Below are 24,372 nucleotides of genomic sequence, written 5' to 3' on the forward strand. Positions count from 1 at the left end.
TGTCTTAGTCTGCTCAGGCTGCCACAAAATACTACAGACTGGGTGGCTTAAACAATAGAAATTTATTTCTCATAGTTTTAGAGGTTGGGAAGTCCTAGATCAAGGTGCCTGCTGATTCAGTTCCTGGTAAAGGCTTTCTTCTTGGCTTGTAGGGAGCCACCTTCTTCCTGTGTCCTCATAGGGCACAGAGAGAGAGAGAGAGAGAGAGAGAGAACTCTCTAGTGTCTCTGCTTTTGAGGACACTAATCCTCTAAGATCATGGCTCCATCATTATAATGATTTCATTTAACCTTTTTTTTTTTTTTGGTGGCTGGCTAGTATGGCTAGTCTGAACCCTTGACCTCATTTAATCTTAGTTACTCTTTACTTCAAATGTAGCCATACTGGGGGTTAAGGCTTCAACATATGAGTTTTGTAGGAGACACAATTCAGTTTATAGCAGGTATTTTAAATCAATTTGAGCATTTTCAACATTAGTAAAGTTAAGAGGGATGGATTATGGGGGCTGACCAGTTAGCTCAGTTGATTAGGGCACAGCCTTGTAACACCAAGGTTGAGGGTTGTGGAACTTTGGACAAGTTGCCTCAACTCGGTTTCCTCATCTGTAACATGGGAGTATTAAAACCCTCCTTGGGTTGTTATGGAATTAAATGAGACGAGATCTGTAAAACACTTAGCACAGGGAACATAGTGAGGACTCATTAAAGCTAGCTATTATTTATTATCAATAATGAAAAACACAGCCTGGAGACAATTTTTCCAAATGCCCAGTGAAACTCTAGAAAGAATCATTAAGCATGTGGTTTGTGGCAGTTGGAAAGGAAAGTGGTGACTACCTGGAGACAGAGCTGCTTGATTTAGTAATAACAAGCTTGCTTCGGCTGGGCATGGAGTGCAATAATTTCCCACTTGACGTTTGAAATTTATGTTCTAGGAATAGCAGAATTTAAAGGAATTTACACCCATTAAAAAACTTAATGACTATGGACTTTGGGTGGTGATGTGTCACTGTAGGTTCATCAGTTATAATAAATGTCCCACTCTGGTAGGTATGTTGACAATGCAGGAGGCTGTGTATGTGTCTGGGCAGGGGGTATATGAAAATCTCTTTACTTTCTGTTAGTTTTGCTGTGAACCTTAAACTACTCTTTAAAAAAAAGTCTGTTAAAAAATCAGAAAAAGATTAATGAATAATTTTTCATGATAATGAAGAAGAAACACTTTCTGTTTTTTTTTTTTTGGAGAAACGCTTTCTAAAAAAATTTTATTGAATCAAAATTGATTATACATATTTTGGGGGTTCAACATTGAGATATGTTGATCAAATCAATATTAATAGCATATATATTGTTACAAATCACACTTATTCTTTATGCCCCTTGTCCAATCTCTCCCCCTCCCCCTCCCCCCTCTAATTGCCCTAGATTTCTCTCCTTCTGAAAGAATGAAGGTTGCTCTGTTGATTTGTAGCCTAGATGATCTGTCCAATGCTGAGAGGTATGAGCAGGTCCCCTGATATTATCGTAGAGCAGATGCTTCTTCTGTTGCTCTGAAATGGGCTTTGTGGAGAGAAACATCCTCTTCTTTATCTCTGCTGATGACTCTCCTTGTGTCAATGCACTACAGTGGCTGGCAGACCATCTGTGTGGTGGTTGTGGCATCTAGCTGCTTTCACAGCAGCTGAGGTTACTGTGGTGGCTGTGATGGGCCACCCACATGGAGGTGATGTTTTGGCATGCTCCTTGGCACTGGCGGTGTGCCTGGTTGTGTGTGGGGGGTCTGGTCCCCAGCTCCATCCCTTGGGTCCCCAAGTGGGCCCCAAGGTGCTGGTGCAGTGTGCCTGGTTGTGGGAGGGGGTTCCATTCCCCAGCTCCAAGCCTCACGTCCCTGGGCAGACCTGAGGCACTGGTGGTGTGTCTGAGCCAGAACTAATTTTTTTGTCTTTTGCTTACTTCTAAAGTGGGGGAACTTTCTGTTGGGACCAGTACTTGAGCTCTGTGGTTTAGCTAAATTACTACTTTGCTGCTGCTTCCCTAGGAAAGGCTTTTTGTGCAGCACAGGTTATAATGGTTGACTTTATAGGTACTTCTGGCTCTCCAGAGACTCAGTGCACTTGGATTGTGTAGTAACTCTGATCTGGGCCTGAGTCTTGTCATCAAACTGTACCCCATGCAATTCTACATTCCTGACTAGTCTTCTCTGAGTGTCCTATGCTGATTAGGGTACAGACCAGTCATCCTTGCTGTGCCCCAGTGTTTCCCTGGTGGGCCCGTCTCTCCCACTGCCCATGCTGCAAACACTTCCCATGGGGTGGGCCATGCACCAGTCCCTTGCGATGGCTCACCGGCCTCTGAGTGGCTCCTTTTTTCAGTTGTTGTGGCTCCTCGCTCCTGTGTGGGTCCACGAGAATCTTATTAGTGATCTTGCTGGCCTGGGGGCCACCAAGGACCTCATCTCCCCTGCCGCCTTCAAGCAACTCCATCCAAAGGGTAGAGCTGCAGCTTTTGCCGGCTCTTGCTCTGTGTACTCAGCAGTTCCAGCCTTAAAGTGGCCATGGCACGAAATAGTCAGAGCAGTTTTTTCTTTCTCTCATTGTGGCGTCTCCTGCCTTCATGAGCTCCATAGGTCTGTCCTCCTCTTCCCCTGAGCTCTAGCGGCCCCAGCTTGGCTGTTGTTTCTTTTTTATATAGTTGTAAATTGGTTGATTTCTGGGAGAGAGTGATGCTGGGGACCGTCTATTTAGCCATTTTGACCAGAACTCCCAAAGAAACACATCTTTGACTGGAAATCTACACCTGGTGCTTCAGATTACTCACCTGTCACTTGCTCAAGCCCTCCCCCACCACACCCCCCCTTGGAGGGAATATACATTAGCTTTAAGGCTCAGAAATATTCCACTTAACTTTGTACACATGTGGGAAGTCTTCTATTGTGGGGCCCCTTTAGAAAAGCTTTTGCTCATTTTCGCATAATAAAAATGGGACTGATGTCTCACTTAGTGGACTAATTAAGGAATCATTTGGGAAAAAGCAAGGGGGGAATGTGAAACAGCTGGAGCATCCATTTTCTTAGGCCTTATAGAGTTGGTGAGAATAACCATGAGGATGTATTTCCTCACTAGAAGAATAAACAATACCAAGTGTTGGTTCGGAATGTCTTTATGTTGGGGTAAAATAATAGCCTTTCCACTTAATGTCTTCTTCTTTTTTTTTTTTTACACTTAATGTCTTCTTGACCTCCATTTTCTCTCTCCACCTTTTTTCTTTACTTAGAACATGTGAAGGGCATTAAGCAGGGGCTGAGTGGTAGCTGACATAGAAAAGATTGGTTGAGACCAAGCTGTGGAAGGACCTTGAAGGCCAGACTGAGGAGTTTCTCCTTAATTCCACGTACAAGCGGGAAACATGGAACTCTTCTGAGCAGGAGGTAGCTTACGTACATTGCAGTGGAAGGAGTCTGGATCTCATTATCTGTGTAGCTTTTGTTATGACACCAGCCTCCCTTCTAGAATGGGAGAAATACCCTTTCATGAGGATGTTGGAAGTCCTGTGTGCTGGAAGTCATTGTCAACCACAAGACTGGCACTCACCCATCAGAGTTTCCTTTTGGAAAGATTAATCAGGCAAAGGGATATGGGCTGAGTTGGAGTGGGGACACAGGGGATTTGCGGCAACCTGCTGGGAGGTCATTGCCATGATCATTGATGAGGACTGGTGAGGAGGACCAGAGGGGTGGACAGGGATGATGTCACAGTAGGTGGAGAAGCCATGCAACTGAACATCACATGGAATGGAGAGAACACAGCACAACCACTCCAGGTTTCGGGGTGGGTAACGGGAAGTTATAAACTCTAATGCCAGATGTATGCAACGAAGGGGACCAGTAGATTTGCAGGCAACAGTGTGAGGTGTCCATTTGGGGCTGCGTTGAGTTGAAGGTGCTCTGGGATGTCAGTCAGAAAGACGGACAAAGAGAGAAAGCTTGGGGAGTAATTAGAGCAGGGGTGGGGGGTGGCGATGGCTAGAGTTGAGGGGCGACTAGAATCCCTGAAAAAGAGGAGGGCAAACCTCACCTTGAAACCCAAGGCCGTCAAGTTCAGTGTTTGAGTGCATGTACTTTGCAGGCAGACTGCTTGGTCTCAAATTCATTTATTAGTCTAAGCACATGACCTTGGGTATACTACCTAATTTCTCTGTGCCTTAGTTTTCTCTTCTATAAAAACTGAGATAAAAACAGAATCTACTTCATTGGGTTGTTATGTAGAGTAAATAAAGCAATATAGGGTTGGCTGGATAGCTCAGATGGTTAGAGTGAGACCTTGTAACAGCAAGGACCAAGGTCCTGGTACTGGCCAGCCACCAAAAAACAAAACAAAACAAAAAAGAGAGAGACATAATCAAATGTAAATGAAGCAATAAATGTGAGACTCTTAGAATCATTTCTGGGACATAGTAAGCACTCAATGAATAGCTATTCTTAGAATTAGAAGGTAAATCACAAGGGTTCATCTATTTGGGGGGTCATCCTAGTAGCTTTCCTCATGTGCTTTTTTTATTTATTTGGCTTGCTATTATTCCATGTATTGTTTACAACCAAACACCAAACAGGGGCTTATGTAGTATCAAGGAAGGTAAATTAGTATTCGACTGCATGAAGACTCCTTTATGCTCATATTATGAATGACAGGCATTCATTGATTTAAGATCTCTGGCATTAATTACTGATTTCAGTACACGAAAGTGTTGCCCAAATCTGCTTTGAAATGCAAGATCTGTGAAACTGAGACACGCCAATGAGAATGCAAATGCCTCAAACGTTTTTATTTACCTGTGACTCATGGCTTTAATCAAGATTGATTACCTCACTTGTGAAAACACACAAACAATTGGTTTAGTCTGTGATCAGATAAACCAGTCATGATTAATGAATTTGGCCACAGCTCTTCCTTTCTGTGGATGCCTCAGACTAGAGCTCTGATCTTTCTCAATTGTAAAAGAAATTGAAGTGCATGTGTGTATTAAACTATCACCATTTGCTGGACACCAGCAAAGTGGCTGAGCCCCTCGCGGCCTGCCATCTTGACTTACTGCTTTAATGACAATGTAACTAGAAGATTTTTTATACCTACTAAATATTTACAAGTTAATAAAGCTAATAAAAAAAATTTTAATAAGCAGATATTCCAGAGACATTCAAATGAATGATCCATTCAGAAGAGCCATTTGACATCCTTAGGGACACGCCAAAAACTTTAGAATATCTTTTTGGGAATTGCCTTCCTAGTTCTTGGCACATTCCTTCAGATATCCTTATGGGTGAAGAAATCTTTTCCTGCAAGGGGATATGAGGTTTTGAAAAGACGTGAGAGTCATTCAGATTTGCTTGTGGTAATGCCATTTTTATTCAAAAACAAAGTGTCACTAAAACAACAAGGCTATTTTTCTTGCCTAGATCATTTAAGGGAGGAATTCTAAAGCATGCTTTCTAAGGTGAACATTAATCTTTCCCAGAAACAACAAAGTTCTCTATGTGAGCGGCTAACTTGTTTTGGTTTGCCTGGGACTTTTTCTGTTTTACCACTGAAAATCTAGCATCCTGGAACCTCTTCAGTCCTGGGCAAACTGGGACAGTTGATCATCCTTTTATGAGGCAGGAGTATTCCTCTGGTTGACAATACTTGGACTCTGTTTCTGTAACACAATAGTCCAAAGGTTTCTCATCCTAGCTTCTTCCCATGGGTACAAGCTCCTAACATTACTATTGAAGGACAACTCTGATTTCAGTGTACATATTACAGCAGGCTTCTTCGTTGGTTCATTTTTAAGACCAGTCTACTTGAACCATTCTAGTACCTTTGAACTTTTCTTATTTGTAGCAACGTTTGGAATTCTTTTGTGGTTTGCAGTTCCTGCCTCTTTGCAATGTTTTTGATTAAACATTGAGCCAGCTCTTGTGATCCAAAGTGGATTAAGTACTTTTTTTTTTTTTTTGTCTTTTTTTGTGACCGGTAAGGGGATCACAACCCTTGGCCTGGTGCCGCCCGTACTGCACTCAGCCAGTGAGTGCACTGACCATCCTTATGTAGGATCCAAACCTGCAGCGGGAGCCCCAGCGCTGCACTCTCCCGAGTGCGCCACGGGGCCGGCCCAAAATAAGTACTTTTACTATTTCATAGGGTTAATGTGAGAATGAAAAGAGATAATGTACATGAGCCACCAAGTTATAATTACTTTTAACAATTAATGTAATCACAATTTATTGAATACCTGCTACATCCAAGACCTTCCAGAAAGTCATAATCCTGGAGGGAAAACAGAAACATGCAGATATATAACTGACCACTGGATGATGATGGTATCTTTACTGCTGTAATAGTTATCAGAACAAGGTTCTAGGGCATCAAAGGAAAGGCTGATTAACTTCACTTGGGGCATCCTGGAAGGCTTCCCAGAGGAAGTGATGTTTGAATTGGGTCCAGAAAGATGACAGAGGAAATGGCATGAATGGAGTCTGGAGATGGGAAGTCTAGGGGCACGTTTGGGGAAGAATAAATGTGCCAGTGTCACTGTGCATTTGGAGTGAGCAGGATGGGCCTGACCTTGAAAGACCTGAAGTGCTAAACTAAAAAATGTGAACTTTAGCAGGGGTTTGACCTAATCAGATCCCTCAGGCTACAGTGTGGAGGATGGAATAGATTTTAAGAAGCAGGACATGGGGAGACCAGTTATTGGAATTTATTGTGCTCATCCAGGGAATACCAGGATATAAACGAGGACAATGGCAAGTGGAAGGAAGAGGAAAAGAGAGATTAAAATGTCTTCACCATGAATAATGCCAACTTATTGGAGAGTTCTGGCTTGACCACTCTATGTAAAGTATTCCCATCCCCCACATCACCTGCCTTCCTTAACTTGCTATATTTTTCTCCTTAGCATTATCACCATCTGTCATATTATATATTTACTTTTTATGTGTTTATTATGTATTCCTTCACTAGAATGGACATTCCATGAGAATGTCCATTTTGTTTTATTCTTTACAAAATTCTTGGTGCCAGAACAGTGCCTGGTATACAGTAAGTCCTCAAGAAATATTTTCAGATTTAAAAATAAAATAAATAAAAATAAAAATAAATAAGTTTGAGGTCCTTCCCACTGACTATGTAAATCAATTGGTCAATATGGTCAACCAACTCTTATTTTCATTTATGGATAAAACTTACTTCATTCTAAAAAACATTTGACATGGCTCTAAAAATATATACACCACAGAATGATTTTAAAAGAACAAAAATAAATCAGGTCTAAAGGAAAAAGATAATTGAATAGGATGATAATGCACAGAGAATCAGTATGAAGATGCAGGTGTCACTAAGATTTTCAAGGTGGGAAGCAAATTCATGTCTGAGCTTCCTGTCAGCCAAAGCAAAGAGGGAAACATGGCCAGTTACAAGGCCCACAGTCTTCATTAAAAACATGCCATTTTCTCAGAAAAAGCCCTACTTCTTTTTCATGGATAAAGACAACACTGAGACCACCTGCTTTAGTTTTCATGCTGTTCGGTTGGTGACCACTTGGTAACCCCTTAGGTATTTGGGAGGGATCTCAGCCTTGTGTTCAGTCTCACTCAACTGGTATCTAAGACCAGAAATTTATCTAAACCAGAAGCAGCTAAAGAGTGAGAAAAGCTACGGATAGATTAAGTGACACCAAAGGGTAGGATTGGGTGGAGAGAGGATGTAAACAGTTGGTTCCTGTCTTTCTGTCCCCTCCAGAGCCTGTATCAGTCTTTAAGAGACTTATCTCTGCTGATAAATAGGAAAGCTACATAGAAATCTGGCAAAGGTCTTTGATATCTGGATCTGTTGTTTATCTCTCTTCCTTTGATTTATTCAAGTTCCTTTCATGTACCACTTAAGGTTGGGTTTGGCTGATGGCTTATTATAAAGAGAGTGAAATAAGGTAAGAAGGGGAGAGAAAGCTAATTTGCCACATGATTAAATGGTGATGTTTACTCTAGTAAAGGATTCTTTTCTTTAAAGATGTTTAAAGGAAGTTTTGAAAGAGTAATACATCCACATGCTAAAATGAAATTCAAATAGGGAAAAAGGGTTGACTAATCTGCCACATTTTTGTATATTCTTGCAGAGATATTTATATTTATACACATGTATAAACACTTTTTGGTATATAAATGAGAATTGATGGTACTAACTCTTCTTTTGCTTTTTTTCACTTAATAATAAATCTTTTTTTTTTTTCCCAGCTGGCTGGCATGGGGATCTGGACCCTTAATCTTGGTGTTACAAACTGGTGTTCTAACCAACTGAGCTAACCAGCCAGCCCAATAATAAATCTTGGAGAACATTTCCTATCAGTTCTTATTAAGCTACTTTAATTTTTCTTTTTTTTTTTTTTAAAAAGATGACCGGTAAGGGGATCTCAACCCTTGGCTTGGTGTTGTCAGCACCACGCTCAGCCAGTGAGCAAACTGGCCATCCCTATATAGGATCCGAACACGTGGCCTTGGTGTTATCAGCACCGCACTCTACCGAGTGAGCCACAGGCCGGCCTTACTTTAATTTTTCTAACTATGAAATTGTATTCCATTATGAATGTACCATTATTTATGTATCCAGTTAACTCACTGATGGATATTAGGCTGTGTCCAGTGTTTTGCTATTACAAACAATCCTTCAGTGGAAATCCCTGTATTTGAGTCTACTTCAGTCAGGGTTCTGGAAGGAAACAGCCCTGAAATTCAGAAAGTTCAATCTAAGAGACTGTATTAGTCTGTTTCTGTTGCTTAAAACAGAATACCTGAAACTAGGTAATTTATAAAGAAATGAAATTTCTTACAGTTCTGGAGGCTGGGAAGTCCATGGTCCGGGGAATGTATCTGGTGAGGGCCTTCTTCTTGATGAGGATTCTCTACAGAGTTCCCTGGCAATGCAGGGTTTCACATGGCAAGAAAATCGCATGAGCAGGAAAGCTAACCTTCTCCCTCTCCTTCTAAAGCCATCAGAACCACGCCCATGATAACCCATTCAACCATCAACCCATTACTCCATAAATGGATCAATCCAGAGGGCACAGTCCTCGCAATCCAATTATCTCTTAAAGGCCCCACCTTCTACTACCATATTTGGGGTTAAGTTCTAACCTGGGCCTGGGGGGACATTCAAACCACAGCAGAGACGTTTATGAAGGGGCTACTTTTATAGAGGTGTGGGGAGGGTGAAGGGAACCATCAGCAGATGTCGAGGCACCCTGGAACTGACAACAGCAGGAAGCTGTTATCACCTCCAGGCCTGAAGGGGAAAATGATGCCATGGGATCCAAGGAAGGGCCACCTAGCAGGAGCAGGACAATTCCAGAAACACAGCATCAAAGGATAGAGGGAGCAGAGAAGAAATACCTTGACCCCTCTCTCTTCCTGCTTTACAATCTCCTGCCAGGATTGGCCATTAACCAAACTCAACCACAGAGGTCAGCTGAGTCCAGGTGACTCAGTCCAGAGTGGTCAACCTTCTGGCACAGAGCTGAGTGCAGAAGTGTGGAAAATGGATCTGGGGTGGGGGTATGGAATATGTGCAGTGTATCTGTGGAAATTTCTAGAAGTAGATTGCTGGCTCGAAGGCATATGTATTTTTCTTGTTGTTTCTTAAGTCAATTCTTAAATTTTTATTTACTCTTTCTGTGGGTTTTTCATTCCTTTCTGCACTTCTCTGTTTCTGTTGCGAATATTTTCTTTCTGTCTGAAGAACTACCTTCTATATTTCTTTTGATGCAGTTCTACTGGCTAAGAATTTTCTCAGTTTGTCTTATCTTTTGGCCTTTAATTTTGAAGCATAATTTCATTGAGTATACAACCCTAGGTTGAAAAACAGCGAGACTTTGATTTCAAGTCTTCTCAGTTTAGTTTTTGTTAAAAACCACCTCTCAGTTTTAATCTTGTTTCATTGAAGGTTCTCCCTGCTTTTAAGCACTCTCTTTCTCTCTCTTTTTTTGGTGGCTGGCCTGTATGGGGTTCTGAACACTTGACGTTGGTGCTATCTTTTTATCCTTGATTTTCAGCTGTTTGACTGTAATATGCCTCAATGTGGTTTTCTTTGTTTTTATCGTGCTGGAGTTAATGAACTTCTTGAGTCTGAGCTGTGATAAATTTCATCAGTTTCAGAAAATTTTTGACTATTATCCTTTAAAATATTGCTTCTGGGCTGGCCTGTGGCTCACTCGGGAGAGTGCGGTGCTGATAACACCAAGGCCACGGATTCAGATCCCATACAGGGATGGCTGGTTTGCTCACTGGGTGAGCGTGGTGCTGACAACACCAAGTCAAGGGTTAAGATCCCCTTACCGGTCATCTTTTTAAAAAATAAAAATAATAAAAATAAAATAAAATATTGCTTCTGCCTCATTCTCTCTTTCTGTTTCTCCAGTTACACATATATTATCTGTTTTTGCTGTTGCATGTGTCTTTTACCCTCTTTTCTGTATTTCCATCCTTTATTCTCTCTGTCTTTAATATGGATATTGTCTTTTGTCACCCAGTTCACTAATCCATACTTTCTAGGTCTCACCTGCTTTTAAATTCATCTATCAAGTTTCCAAATTTCATTTAGTATATTTTTCAGTCCTAGCATTTTGATTTGATTCTTTCCAATTATGCGGTAAAATTATCCTTTTTCATGTTTTACCCAGAAATAAAGAAAACATTAATCTATTTAAATTTTAAAAGACAATATTAATTATGGCTATTTAAAATAATTCCAATATCTGAGTGACCTGTAGGTTTATTTCTACTGTCTCTTTTTTTTTCCTCTCTTGGTTTTTGGTTATTTTGACTTGTCTCAGTATATCTGGTAATTTTTAAATTAATTGCATGTGTGAAAAAAATGTTGAGGCTCTAAATGATACTGTCTTCCTCCAGAGAGAGTTATCCTTTCTTTAGCTAGTCAGGCAGAGTAGAACTGATCATCTTAAGACAGTCGGAGACTGACCCAACTGCAGACTGGGTTGCAGTCTGGGGAAAGTTCTGTCTAGCTCTGTTTCCCATCCACCCCCACCCCCACTTTTAGGGTGGATCCCTCCAGGACTCCCAAGTGAGAATCTGGGCTATTAAGCATAGTTATTATCTTTTAGTAGGTCTTGAACTATAAAACTTGCATCTTCACTACTGTGAGACTGCTCAAACACTGCTTTTGATTTCTGAGGCTTTCTGCTTGGCTTCTTAGCCTTCTGCCCACACAGCTTCAGAAGATAACAGGTATTTTCAGGGAAAACTGGTAGTGTTGAGCTCAGTCCTCTGCCCCTTTTCTGTCACTCGGATCCTAGCCTTTAAACCTCTAATTTTATCTCTTTGACCCCACAGACTGCCAAAAGCATTGTCACTTTCTTTGTCTCTTAACAGAAGCATTCTGATTGGTGTGGACCTTAATTCTTTGCCTCTTGCTGTATAACTAGAACTTGTAATTACTCTGAGGGAAAAAAATGACTACAAAATACAAACTCACATTTTTTTTAGCTCCTTTTCTCCAGATGTTTCACGAAGTAAATTTTAGTGCCTCACTGTCTTTCCAGTTTCTTAAGCAGATTTTTAAAAATATATACATTTTATTTGGCTTTTCTACTCATTCTCTATGGGAAGATTGGTCTGCTCCAGTCTGTTCTAGTATATCCAGAAATGGAAGTCATCTCTGGTATTCTATGTTTTGTTTTGTTTTTTTGTGGCTGGTCAGTATGAAGATCTGAACCCTTGACCTTGGTATTATAACACCATGCTCTAACCAACTGAGCTAACCAGTCAGCCCTAATTTTCCTTGCATTTTGGGTTTAAGTCTTATTATCTTTGATTTCAAGTAAATTTAGACTAGGCTGCAACTTTAGCCCAATCTTCCATGCCTTGACTCTCCTTCTGGACTGGTTATGCATCAGCCCAGATAGTCTCTGACCTCAGGCAAAATAAGCCTCTGTTTCCTTATCTGTAAAATGGGAACAATAATCTTTCCCTCGTAGGGTTGTTATGACCTTTATGTGTATCAGGAGTTTAGCACAGAGTCTACACATAAAATTCCAAGCACTCAGTAAAAATAAGTCATTAGTAGGAAGAGATAAGGAAGGAATGAGATGACAGGGAATTTGTAGAGAAACACTGGAATTCGTAGCAATCAGTTGTCTCCTCTGTTACCCAATCCATTCACTTTTTCATTCATTCTTTGATTCTCATCCACTTTTTTTGTACATCTTTCTGATGTATAATCAGATGTACAATCTTTAAGTTCTTTTACTGAGCGTCTCATGGCAAACTCTGTAAGGATTTTTTTTTTTTAATCTGAAAATGTCTTTATTTTCTCTCATTCTTGAAAGATAACTTTGTTGTGTATGCAATTCTAGGTTGGTAGTTACTGTCTCTCAGCATTTTGAAAATACTGTTTATCTTCTGGCTGTATATAAGATAATTTGGTTTTTCTCTCTGGCTGACTTTAAAATATTGTATATATTTTTGGTGTTTTCTCATTTTGCTACTGTACATTTATTTTCTTTTATTTATCCACTTGAGGATTTTTTTCCAGAAGAATCTCAGATGTAATCTCTTTGAATAGTGTATCTCCTTATTCTGTCATTTTCTTGTAGAATTCCAATTCAACGTGTTTTAAACTTTACCAGCCCAACCTATAGGCCTTTTACTCGTTCATATTTTCCATCTTTCTCTCTCTGTTCTATCCTCAGATTTATCTTCTGACTCAATAACTTTCTCTTTACCCATGTTGGTGCCACTCATGGCACCTTGTTTTTTTGTGTGTGTATATGTATTTAGTGACTTTTAATATTCAGTGAAAGTTTGTCTGTTGGAATTCTTTGAAGCCTGGTTTTCTCCTGAGAGAATTTACCTTTAATTTACATGGTGGCTTTTTTAAAAAAAAAAAAAACTGCAGAAGTAGTATAAGTTGTTCTGTAAAACATGGCTAAAGTCTGGCTTGTGGTTATTCATTTTCAGAGGAGACTTTCTTCCCCCACTAGACAAGTTGTGACAGACAAGTATATTATCTCCCTTGCTTTACAGCAGGGATATTTTCCATAGATCATCCTTTTACTGAGAATGTAGATGCTGGCAATCTCAGCTTTGTGCAGTGGTCTTTGATCAGAAACTTCACCTTCCCAACCCTCTATACTTTGCCTCCTCTCTCTCATGACACCAGTTGAAACTCTTGCCAGAGGAGCAGGAGAGGCCTCCAGTTCCAGCTCTTGCTGACTTAATTGGACTATGGTTCCCATTTCATCTTTGTTTATTTTTGGTGGCTGGACAGTAAAGGAATCTGAACCCTTGACCTTGGTGTTACCACACTCTAACTAACTCTAACCAGTATTTTCAAAAAAAATTTATCTTGCATTTTTAGTTTTTAAAAAATATATACATAGCAAGAGAAATCCAGTCCGCAGCAACACACACAGTCAATTCATTCATTCTCTAAACATTAATTCATGTCTGTTAAATGCCAAGTAACTTGTTAGGTGTTGGTGGCAAGCAGATAGCTGAAATGTAGATTAATCTTGGTCTCTTCCTGACTCATTTATGGGGCAATTATTACCTGATACCAAAACAACACAAGAAAATAAAACTATAGATCAATATAGTTTATAAATAATAGACACAAAAATTCTCCAAAATACTAGAAACTGAATCCAGCAACGTATGAAAAGGATTATATACTATGACTGAGTGGGATTTATCTCAGAAACACAAGGATGGCTAAACATACAAAAATCAATCAACATAAATTAATAGAATAAAGGGAAAAAATTACATAATTATTTCAGTAGAAACAGACAAAGCATTTGAAAAATCCAACATCTTTTCATGATAAAAACATTCAACAAACTAGGAATAGAAGGAAACCTTCCCAGTCTTATAAAGGGCATCTATGAAAGACTAACAGCTAACATCAGACCTAAGGGCAAAAGACTGGATGCTTTTCACCTAAGATTAGGAACAAGACAAAAATGTCTATTGTTGCCACTTCTACTCAACCTTGTACTGGAGGTTCTAACCAGGGCAGTTAGGCAAGAAAAATGAATAAAAGACATCCAGATTGGAAAGAAAGATGTAAAACTGTCTCTATTTGTGGATGACATGTACATACTATTTTAGTAGTTGCATAGGTCTGGGGGTGGCAGGAAGTGGAGGGGCGATGAAGAGTGACTGCTAATGGGTATAGTTTCCTTTTGAGATGATGGAAACGTTCTAAAATCGATTGTGGTGATAGTTTTAACTCTGTGAATATTCTAAAAACCAATGAATCGTATATTGCAAATGAGTAAATTCTATGTATGTGAATTGTATTTCAATGAGGTTGTTTTTTAAAAAAGATTAAAGGAGTAGCTTTTCCAGAAAAATTTAAAATTAATTTAGAAAGTAATTGAAAACCTAAATAGTTAAATAATCACAGAAGAAATTTAAAAGGTATTTGAAAATCTACTCTCCCACTCTCTCCCTCCACCCCAAGAAAAAGATACTAAGCCAAACTATTTTAGAGTCAGGTTATATAAAACCTCTAAGCTTTTCCATATGTTTATATATATGGTATTCAGAGTATAGAGAAAGATAGGAAACTTCCGAACTCATTTGACTTGGCTAGCATTACTTGATACTGTAATAAATCAGGAATGATGACAGCTCAAAAGGAAAAGAACAGAGAAAACTATAAGCCAATATATTTTTGAGCAGAGATGAAAATATCCTACATAAGACATTAACAAATTGAATCCTCAGTGTAGTAAAAAACCAGTAGAGTATATCCAAAGCTTCAAGAACAGATCAACATTAAGAATTTATTAATGAAACCATTTTCAGTAATAAATTTATGGAAAAAATTATAATCATCTGAATAAATGTTGAAAAGATATTTATTTTGGGAAAACAATATCTGAAAAATTTTTTGCTTTATGCAGGAAATAGACATTTTATGCTATTTTATGCTCATTTTATGCTGTATCTTATATCTCAGTTGTGTTGAAAAGATTTTGATTTTTAGAAACACATCAAAATAAACAATGGCATTTGTTGTATGCAGTGTGTTCCTATGGTGCTGTCCAGGCTCCGGACAGGTCTGGCCAGGGCTCTCCTCGGGATGCCGCAGGGAGCTCAGCCCTTCCTTTAGGCTTTGCTGAAGACCACTTGGAAGCCACGTCCAGAGAGAACTCTTCTATCGGAGTCCCTGGTTTTTCCTGGGAGTGGGGGACAGGACCCCTCTGGATGAACAGACCTTCTCAACCCCGCCTTAGGGGGTAGCAAATGTCATGAGACAAGGATGAGTGGGTGGAGAAGACACTTGGGGACACCCCACAGTTTGGAGGACACATGGCAGCCTAAAGAGAAACAGAGGGGGAAATACCTGAAGGCTTTTTTGAAGGTTTTCAGGATGGGCTTTCTCAGCAATCTTTTATTAACCTGACTGTTTGAAAGAGCAGAAACTCTTAAGTTTGGGTGATGACACCTGAACTTTTTCAGCAAGCCCAGCTGCTGCTTCCCACGCTTACGGACCAGCCCCCGGTCCACTTCCATCTCCTTTCTGTCCCCAGCACCCTTCTCTCTCGGGGGCCATGGCTTCTCATCCTTTGTCCATCAAAAAGTCATCGTTGCTGTCCCCGTTCTCTGTCCTTATCAGCTCCTTTTTGGTGAACAGCTTGGGTGGGTACAGGTGTGTCATGCTGTCGTCACTCGGGGCTCCTCCTCATCGCTGGCTGCGGGCTCCCGGGAGGCTTCTCTCTTCATCCTCGGACAGCTGGCCGGTCGCTGTCATTGGGTCTTCCCTCCTCCTCCTGTGCAGCCGGCAGGCAGGGACGTACTCCACACCTCACATTCCTCATATTTCTGCAGAGCTCCCTGTTACTGCCGGCCCTGGGTATGCCCCAGCACGTGCTCTGGTGACTTGTGGATGTGCCACAGGGTGAGTCTGCAGAACAACTGCTGCGGGTTCATGGTGCTGGGCACCACGTGCGGCTCCAACTCGGCTTAGCAGAAGGCCGGCGCGGGTGTAGACCGGAGCTCGGGCAGGCAGCAGGGCACAGCGCATCCTGTCAGCGCTCGGCAGCAGCCACAGGCTCGGGTGCTTGGCGGAGGAAAGCCTGCACGTTGGCCGGCAGTTGCCTCACGGCTTCCGGGTGCTGCTGGCCACGAGCCTGGGAACTGGAGGCGGGGCTTGGCAGCACCCGGAAGTAGACACTCCCCTACCCCGGAAACAGACGCTCCCCCACCCCGGAAGCAGATGCACCCTGAAAAGACTTTTAATTCAATTCAACATAAAAATCATAGCAAGTCCTGAAAAGAAAGAACCTACCGCTCAAGTTGATATCTTCTGGAAGCCTATACCAAATATCACACTGGTCACCAAACGCTATGAGCATTTCCTTAAAGTCAGGAATAAAACAAGAAGGCCCACTTCTCCTACAACTATTCAATGTTCTAAAATCTAGCCACAGAAAGATTAGTTCTTGCCGTTGTAATAAAACCAGAAAAAAAATTACAAAGGAAGAAACAAAACTTATTATTTGCAGATAGTATGATTATTTACTGACAACCCAAGCTAATCAATTTTTAAAAGTCTATTGAAACTAATGAAAGTTTAGTAAGATTCTGGATATAGTCTCAGTGTTAAAATATTGATAGATATGTCTATATACCAGCAATAATCAATTATAACATGCTGTGAAAAAACTCCCATTCACGAAAGTATCACAACCAAACTAAAACAAAGCAGGAAACCTAGGAACAAACCTAAAGAAATACTCAAGTACACAGAAGGATATTTGAATAAATAGACTCCAGGATGGGATGATTCAATATCATAAATAAATCAGTTCTTTGTAAATAATATTATAAAGTCACTGTCATCCCAGTGAAAAAGGCAATGAAAATTTTTACAATACTCAACATATAGATTCTAAAATTCATCTGGAAGAGAACATGCAGATGAATTCTAGTAAATTGGTGAAAAAAATAACAAGAGGTGGTGAACTTGTCCTGGAGGAATCAAAACCTCTTCCAAAATTGTTATAATTATAATGTCATGGTATTGTTACAGGGTTGATGAAATAGATCAATTGGACCTGTATAGGGAATCAAGAAATAGACTTAGGGATGTGTGTGTGTGTAAATGGAGTCAGTGGGAAATGGCTAGACCATTCAACTAATGATTCTGGGACAACTGGCCATTTGGAAAAAAAATATAAAGTCAGATTGCTATTTTATAATGTACCCCAAAATAAAAGAATACAGACACATGGTATTAAAAAGCACTTGAAGAAAACATAGGAGAAAATTTCCATAATGTGGATTTGAGAAGCATATTTTAAAGCAAGATACAGAACCCCAAAACCATAAAGGAAAAGAGTGTCCTATTTGTATACATAAACATTTAAAACTTCTATATGACAAATAGACAAACAAAATGTAAAGACAACTGACAGATGAGAAAATATTTGTAGTCTATTTTGGACCCTGTATACTGATGTTTTAGACCTTGAGAACCTGTTGTGTGTGAGAACTCATGCTGGACATTTTCACTTACATCTTCTCAGTTCATCTTCTAACAAAGTCTCTGAGGTAGTGGTGATACTCATTGTACAGATAAAGAAACTAGGAATCGAAGAAGCTAAGCATCTTGCCTGAACCTCCTGGCTCAGGAATGAGTTGGGATTCCAATATGGACCTCATCTGATCCCATCATTTCTTTCTCCAGGAGCCAGCACGGTCTCTCATCTCCTAGAGTCACTTGATGAATTCTCAATGGTTTTGATTTGTTTGCTTCTGGACAGATTGTCTGAAAGGGTCTTTTCAGTAGGAGGGCATGAAGTGAGGATGGAAGGTGTCATCTCTCCCCCTGGGTGATGGAGATGCAAAGGATTACTCAAAACCCATTTCTTCTGAAGAGTGAGAAGCCCCGAAGGGGTTAATTTCCAGGAACCCTCAAGAGAGAGGCATTCCTCCTTGGAAAATTAACAATAAACTCCGGTCTTCTCTCCATATTTATTCTTCAGGCAGGAAAGTTACAGAAAAGGAACATAGGTAGTTACAACATAATAGTAAGATAATTGTCATGGCAACAGTCATTAGGTTTGGCCACACCAAGGGCATCTGTCCTTGGAGCCAGCAATTTTGCTGTGTTACAATTCTTTACCTACAACAGAGACTTTGGCCTGAGGGAAGTTTTTTGTCTTTTGCAAGCTTAACATTTCTATGTGTAATTCTAAAAAGTTAGTCTATGCCTGAAACTACAGGGCTTTGGAAGCTAGGCCCTATGAAATACATTTGCTTTATTAATGTTAGTACACTTCACATGAATGAATGACTCATTCACCAATAGTAAGAGCTTTGTTCCTAAGTAGATAATTTTGTAAATAAAACAAATGTATAACCTGGCATAAAAGGAGTCTTTAAGGAAGAATTTATAACACTGTGCTCCAACCAATTGCGTGAACCGGCCAGCACCCTTGAGCTCTTGAGGAGCAAACTTCTTCCTTTGCTTGGCTTTCTAGGCTGCTTCTTCTGACTTCTTCCTTGGCTTTTGAGTTTCCTGGGAAATCCAAACCCTAATTTTCAGCCAGTGAAGAGCTGGGCTTGGTTGCCTCACTCTTCAGTCCTGTCATGCCTGCCTTCTCCTTTCTCATTTACTCATGACAGGGAGGAAAAGCAGGACGTGGGTGACTTCTCTAGAACATATCTGATCCTGCTGTGTGTGGGCTGAGCCTGGGTGTGGCTGCACTGGCTTGACCTGCTCTGCTATTTCTTTCTCACTCCTTTTCTGACTGAGGGATGCGGGTTGTCCCTGTCACTGTGAGAGGGGCAGTCACTGTTATTTAGGATGTTCTGGAAAGGCTGCTTGTTAGTAAGCCTCCCTCTCAGCCCCTTGAGAGAGCTGGATCAGGGATATAGCAAACCCTGTCCATCTTCTCTGCCACGATCCCTTTCTCTCCTCCTGAAACTCTCCTGTGCTCCTAGTCTCTGAGACACCAAGGTCGAGTTCAACTTCCTAAAGCACAGATTTTATCACATTTCTCTCTTGCTTGAGAATGTGTAATAGTCTTCCACTGAATTTTCGCAATGGAGTTCACAGATGCTAAACTGGGGGCCAGGAAGGAAATATTAGTCAGCCTATTTATATGTATTCTTTATCCAAAAATTAAGAAAGAATCTCAGCTTTGGTAATACATAGCTAGTATACTGATTGTCACTAGTGCCCCAGCTTGGTCCGTCTGTCACATGGTTTCCTGAATCATGCTGTATGTTGAGAATACCGTCATGCAGAGTGGAGCGGGAAGGCCACACGCATGTTTGTCAGTTTCAGTTTACTGTGAAGCATGCAGTTTCCCTGAGGCTGGCTATGTGGATTCCCAGCTCTCTCCCACGCCACTCCCCATAGGATGCGGCTGAGAAGATTCTTGGAAGTGGAACAAGCATGATTCTTTAGATGTAACCATAAAAGTTCCTTTAAAAGTATCTTGAGGGGATTTTCCTTTTCCTGTATGAAAATGAAGGCATGACATTTCTTTTTTCTTTATTTCTTTTTTTTTTAAAGATGACCGGTAAGGGGATCTTAACCCTTGGGCTTGGTGTTGTCAGCACCACGCTCAGCTAGTGAGCGAACCAGCCATCCCTATATAGGATCCGAACCCATGGCCTTAGTGTTATCAGCACCGCACTCTCCTGAGTGAGCCACGGGCCGGTCCAAGGCATGACATTTCTTGCAGTTATTGGTAATAAAAAGTCTTACGGTCTTTTTCAGTCATCTCGCTGTCTGGAGACCTCTGGTCAGGGAAGGAGATAGTGGTGGCCGCTTCTCTTTCTGTAAGCCTGTCCTCGCTCGGGGCTAGAGGCAGGAGGGGAGGTCCTACTTGGCTGGCCCTGGAGTAATCTGACCCCATTCTCCCCAGGCCTGGGACATTTTTGAAGTTGGCTCACTCTTGTGGGCACTTCTGTAGGTTCTCTGGAGACTCCACTGCTAGACTTCCTCAATAGCAACTCCGGGGTGGCAGGCGGTGCTTCTCCTGCCTTGGCCTTTCCCCACCTAGCCTCAGTCTTTGCCTCCAGTGAGTCACACCGTGGTCTCTTACCAGCAGGATCTTCTCCTACCATCTTGGGAAAATCCCTCTCAAAATGACCCAGGCCCACATTCTTATTGCAAGTTGATATCTGGTCCTGGTGTTAGATGGGAGTCCAGTCACTTCTGACTCACCATTGAAGGAGGAGAGTGCAGTGATTCCAGGACACGGCCATAGGGAGTTAGGACGGTCCATGAGCAGGTGCACCTGAGCTCTCTGTGAGGCCGGGTGGAAGCTCTCTCACGAGGCTGAGTTCAGAGAGCACTCCCCTCTCGACCCTCTCCCTTGGTGTCCCAAGTGCTATAGGCCACATCGTCACTGTGTATGTCGAGGCACCACATTGCTCTGCCACCTGGTTGCCTGGGTCCAAATCCTATCTCAGCCTCCCTGGTAGTGTGCACTCATGCAAGTCCCCGTCCCACATTTGTAGAATGGGGCGATATCAGTGCCTGCCTAATAGGGCCGTTGTCAGCTCAATAGTTTTTTAATACTTGAAGCAGTATCTGGTACCATATGTATAAACATTTGGGATTATTTTTACAAAAACAAGACCGTGAGAGTAAAATTTTAAACAACACTTTGTAATGAGATGGTGGCATCTCTGTAAGAGATACTGGTTTTTCATTTATAGCGGTGATGCAGTGTTTATTTAAAAAATTCATTATTTAAGTTTTAAAAAGTGATTTAAAGAAAAATATGAGTTAGATGAAAGTGCTGGAAAGCATGGCAAAAATTGAAATGGAGACACACAAATGATTGGTCTTCAGAGACACAGGTCTGGGAGCTCTTGAGCTCATAGTGGCATCCTAAGACTTTGAGCCCTACTGCCGTCCCCTCTCCTCCAGAAGCTTCCATGTGCTGTTAGCATGGAAGTAGTTTAATTTTTATTTGAACTGGCCAATGTTCTCCAAGTTTTTTTTAATAAAAACCTTCTTCAGTAGAAAAAAACAAAACCCCAAGCAACAACAAAAAGCCCCAAATCTTAAGCATGCAATCCCAATATACACCTGTTTAAAATTTGTAAATTATATTTTTATATGCTAGACAGAATAGTGTAATAGTGTAGTAGTTATCAACGTAAACTCTGTATCCAGACTGTGGGATTCAAATCCTAGCTCTGCCACTCATCAGTTTGTGTGACCTTGGAAGGATTACTTGACCTTTCTGTACTTATAAAGTAGAAATAATCATACCTTATAGGGTTACTGTAGGGGTTGAATGAAATGATATATATATATAAGCCCTTAGAATATTGCTTGGCACAGAATAAGAACTCATTAGCATTACCTATTATGATGACTGCTGTGCAATAGAGTAGGCACATTACAGAAGATAAAGAAAATAGACACTTTAAAATCAAGATAAAGATAAATAAATAGAAACAGAGGTTCGAATATGTCCCTTCACCCTCATGGATTGTCTCGTGAACTCTGGGGCATGTTTGCCCCCTTTTTAGAGACTGCTGGCGTAGGCAGTGATAGGAACACACCTCATCCCTACGTATTCTGGTTCTTGAGATACCTTGTAAAGCTTGGAAACATGTGGGTGGATTTCTCCACACCTGGATTATGGGCACTCTCATTTCTACGCAAACCTCTTAGTTTCTCTGCTTGTAAACAGTAATCAGGTCGGGCTGGATGTGGGGCTGGCAAGTCCTGGGCCCCTGGTCAGTCCTGCCCAGTCATTACCCAGGATGGAGGGTGCCTGGGCTCTGCTCCCTGCTTTGCATTAGGCCACCCTGGGCTTAAGAAGTTCCCACCAAGCTTAAAGTCAGACACAGTGGCCTGTAGAGACAGTTGCATGTCAGTCTGTGCTGTGAAACCAGCCATAATTTTAACCAAATGTCATAACAGCAGGTTAAAGTGGAGCTACCTAAAGACAGGTTTGTGGCATGCTCACGCTGGCTGAGTTTCCTTTTGCCAGCAGCTGCTCTTCTTGACATGGGGCCAGCCTGGAGACTTTGTGGGGACCCCTTGGATGCTCCAGCAGGCAGAGAGGTGATGGCCCTGCAAATGCTGGAACAGCTGATTTCATCAAGGCTGGCTGAATGTCGGGCACATCGGAAATGACAGGTAAACCTTTGGCTCTATGCCAGGGAAGGGGCTCACAGGCACTGCATTAACAACTGTGACTAGTCAGTTACTAAGAAGAGATCTCAGTGGATCTGCAGAAATTGCCCCCAGATTTCACCTGCTTTAGGTCAGATAATTTAAGGGTTGAAAAAGACCCTGGAGACCATCTAGTGGATCCCAAACCAGTTTGCTTACAGCATCAATGGGGAGCCTTAAACTTTTTATTATGAATAAGTTCAGACATAAAAAACAATGTAAGGGCTGAAATAACCACATCATTGCACATTTAGCCCAGCTTAAGAAATTGAGCTTTCCCAGTGTAGCTTAAGTCCCTGGGAGCTTATCCCCAACTGAATCTCGCTCTCCCCACAACCCAGAGGTAACTCTTTTCTGAATTTGGTGATTATCATTCCGATTAGGGATAATTTAAAAATTTTGATTCTTGGGGCCGGTCCGTGGCTCACTCGGGAGAGTGCGGTGCTGATAACACCAAGGCCGCGGGTTCGGATCCCATATAGGGATGGCCGGTTGGCTCACTGGCTGAGCCTGGTGCTGACAACACCAAGTCAAGGGTTAAGATCCCCTTACCGGTCATCTTTTAAAAAAAAAAAAAAAAAAAAATTTTGATTCTTGCCCCATCTCTGAAGGTTTTGACCCAGTAGGTCTGGGGTAAAACACAGAAATCTGTGCTTTAAAAAAAGTACCCCAAGAGCTCCCAGTGATGAGCCAGGATTGGTGGGTGCCCATTAACACTGAGGCTTGCCAGAGTGGACTGAGCACTGGAGTTGAAGTTAAAAGACCAGAATTCCGGGCTGGCCCGTGGCTCACTCGGTAGAGTGCGGTGCTGATAACACCAAGGCCGTGGGTTCGGATCCCATATAGGGATGGCCGGTTCGCTCACTGGCTGAGCGTGGTGCTGACAACACCAAGTCAAGGGTTAAGATCCCCTTACCGGTCATCTTTTAAAAAAAAAAAAAAAAAGACCAGAATTCCAATCCTAGTGGTGTCATTTTGCACCTGCATGATACTGGGCAAGGGACATCTCTCCCTGAACCTCAGTTTCTTCATCTGTAAGAAGGGGATAAGGACAATAAACTCTTCTGTGCTCACATGTGCATGTGAACCTGTAAAACACTACACAGACAAGGACTTAAGGGCTCTTGCCAAGGGCTCATACAACCTAGGGTTGGTCACCTCCAGTGATGAAGAGCTCATTACTTCCAGAGACAGCCCTTTTTTTTTTTGAAAGATCTGGTAGACAAAAGGTCCTTCCTTACTTGAGCAGAAATCTGTTCCTTGCAATTTCCTTTTGTTGGATTTAAATCCACCCCTTGGGGGACCATTGAATAATATTTTTTTCTTTCTTTTTTTTTTTTGCTTCCTTACCTCGATTCTAGGCTTCTCAACACATTGTCTACTGAGAAGTTCCCTTTGTGCATAATCAGTATTACCAGAAATTACCATAGTTATGGCCACATTCCAGCAAAACCAGTGAAGCTGTGTTCCTGGGTTAGTAATTCAGGAAGAGCCAGTTGGCTTCTAGTTAATTAAATCATCTAATTAAATCAAATCATTTAGTTAAATTATTTGGTCTTTTTTTTTCATTTAGTTAAATCAATCACCTGTGGTATGAGATCCACTTACTAATATATTTACTTAGTAAATATGTAACATTTACGGAGCCCTTTTTATGTGTGATTTGCATGCACTTATTTCTTGCAATAAACTCTGAAAGGTAAGTGCTATTATTATTCCCATTTCACAGATGAGAAAACTGAGGCTCAGAGAGGTCAAGAAAGTGCCTAAGATGATGCAGCCAATAAGTGGCACAGTGGGATTTAGGCATGCTCAGGACTGTGGCCATCACCTCCTGGGGTGTGCTTTTGCAATGGAGAGCAAAAAAGGAGGCAGATAGAGCTTGCTGGTTCCTCTTATTGCTGACTTAAATCTCTCCTTGCCTTTGGAATTTTCCCTGTTCAGGAGGCAAGAGCTAAATGCTCTGAACCTGCAGGAGACACCCAAAGACACGCCAAACCTCATCCAACTCCACAGATGAGTGCTGAGCTTTCTTCAGAGAAAATCTTATATCTTCCTCATTCTTTGTCCTGCTCCTTCCCTTCCTTGGAAGTTGAGTTTCACAGCTCTTGAGCTACTTGTAGGCGAGTGAGACCGGTGCAGGATGCCTTTCTCACCTCTCCCTG

At 41.4% G+C, this 24,372-nt stretch overlaps 1 pseudogene; it reads right to left on the reverse strand.

The window, feature by feature from the left end:
* Positions 1–15,445: 15,445 nt before the first annotated feature.
* Positions 15,446–16,406, reverse strand: LOC103594032 (annotated as a pseudogene).
* Between the last annotated feature and the right edge of the window lie 7,966 nt (positions 16,407–24,372).

The sequence above is a fragment of the Galeopterus variegatus genome, unplaced genomic scaffold (genome assembly GCF_000696425.1).
Source record: "Galeopterus variegatus unplaced genomic scaffold, G_variegatus-3.0.2 Scaffold1461, whole genome shotgun sequence".
In the NCBI taxonomy this organism is placed as follows: domain Eukaryota; kingdom Metazoa; phylum Chordata; class Mammalia; order Dermoptera; family Cynocephalidae; genus Galeopterus; species Galeopterus variegatus.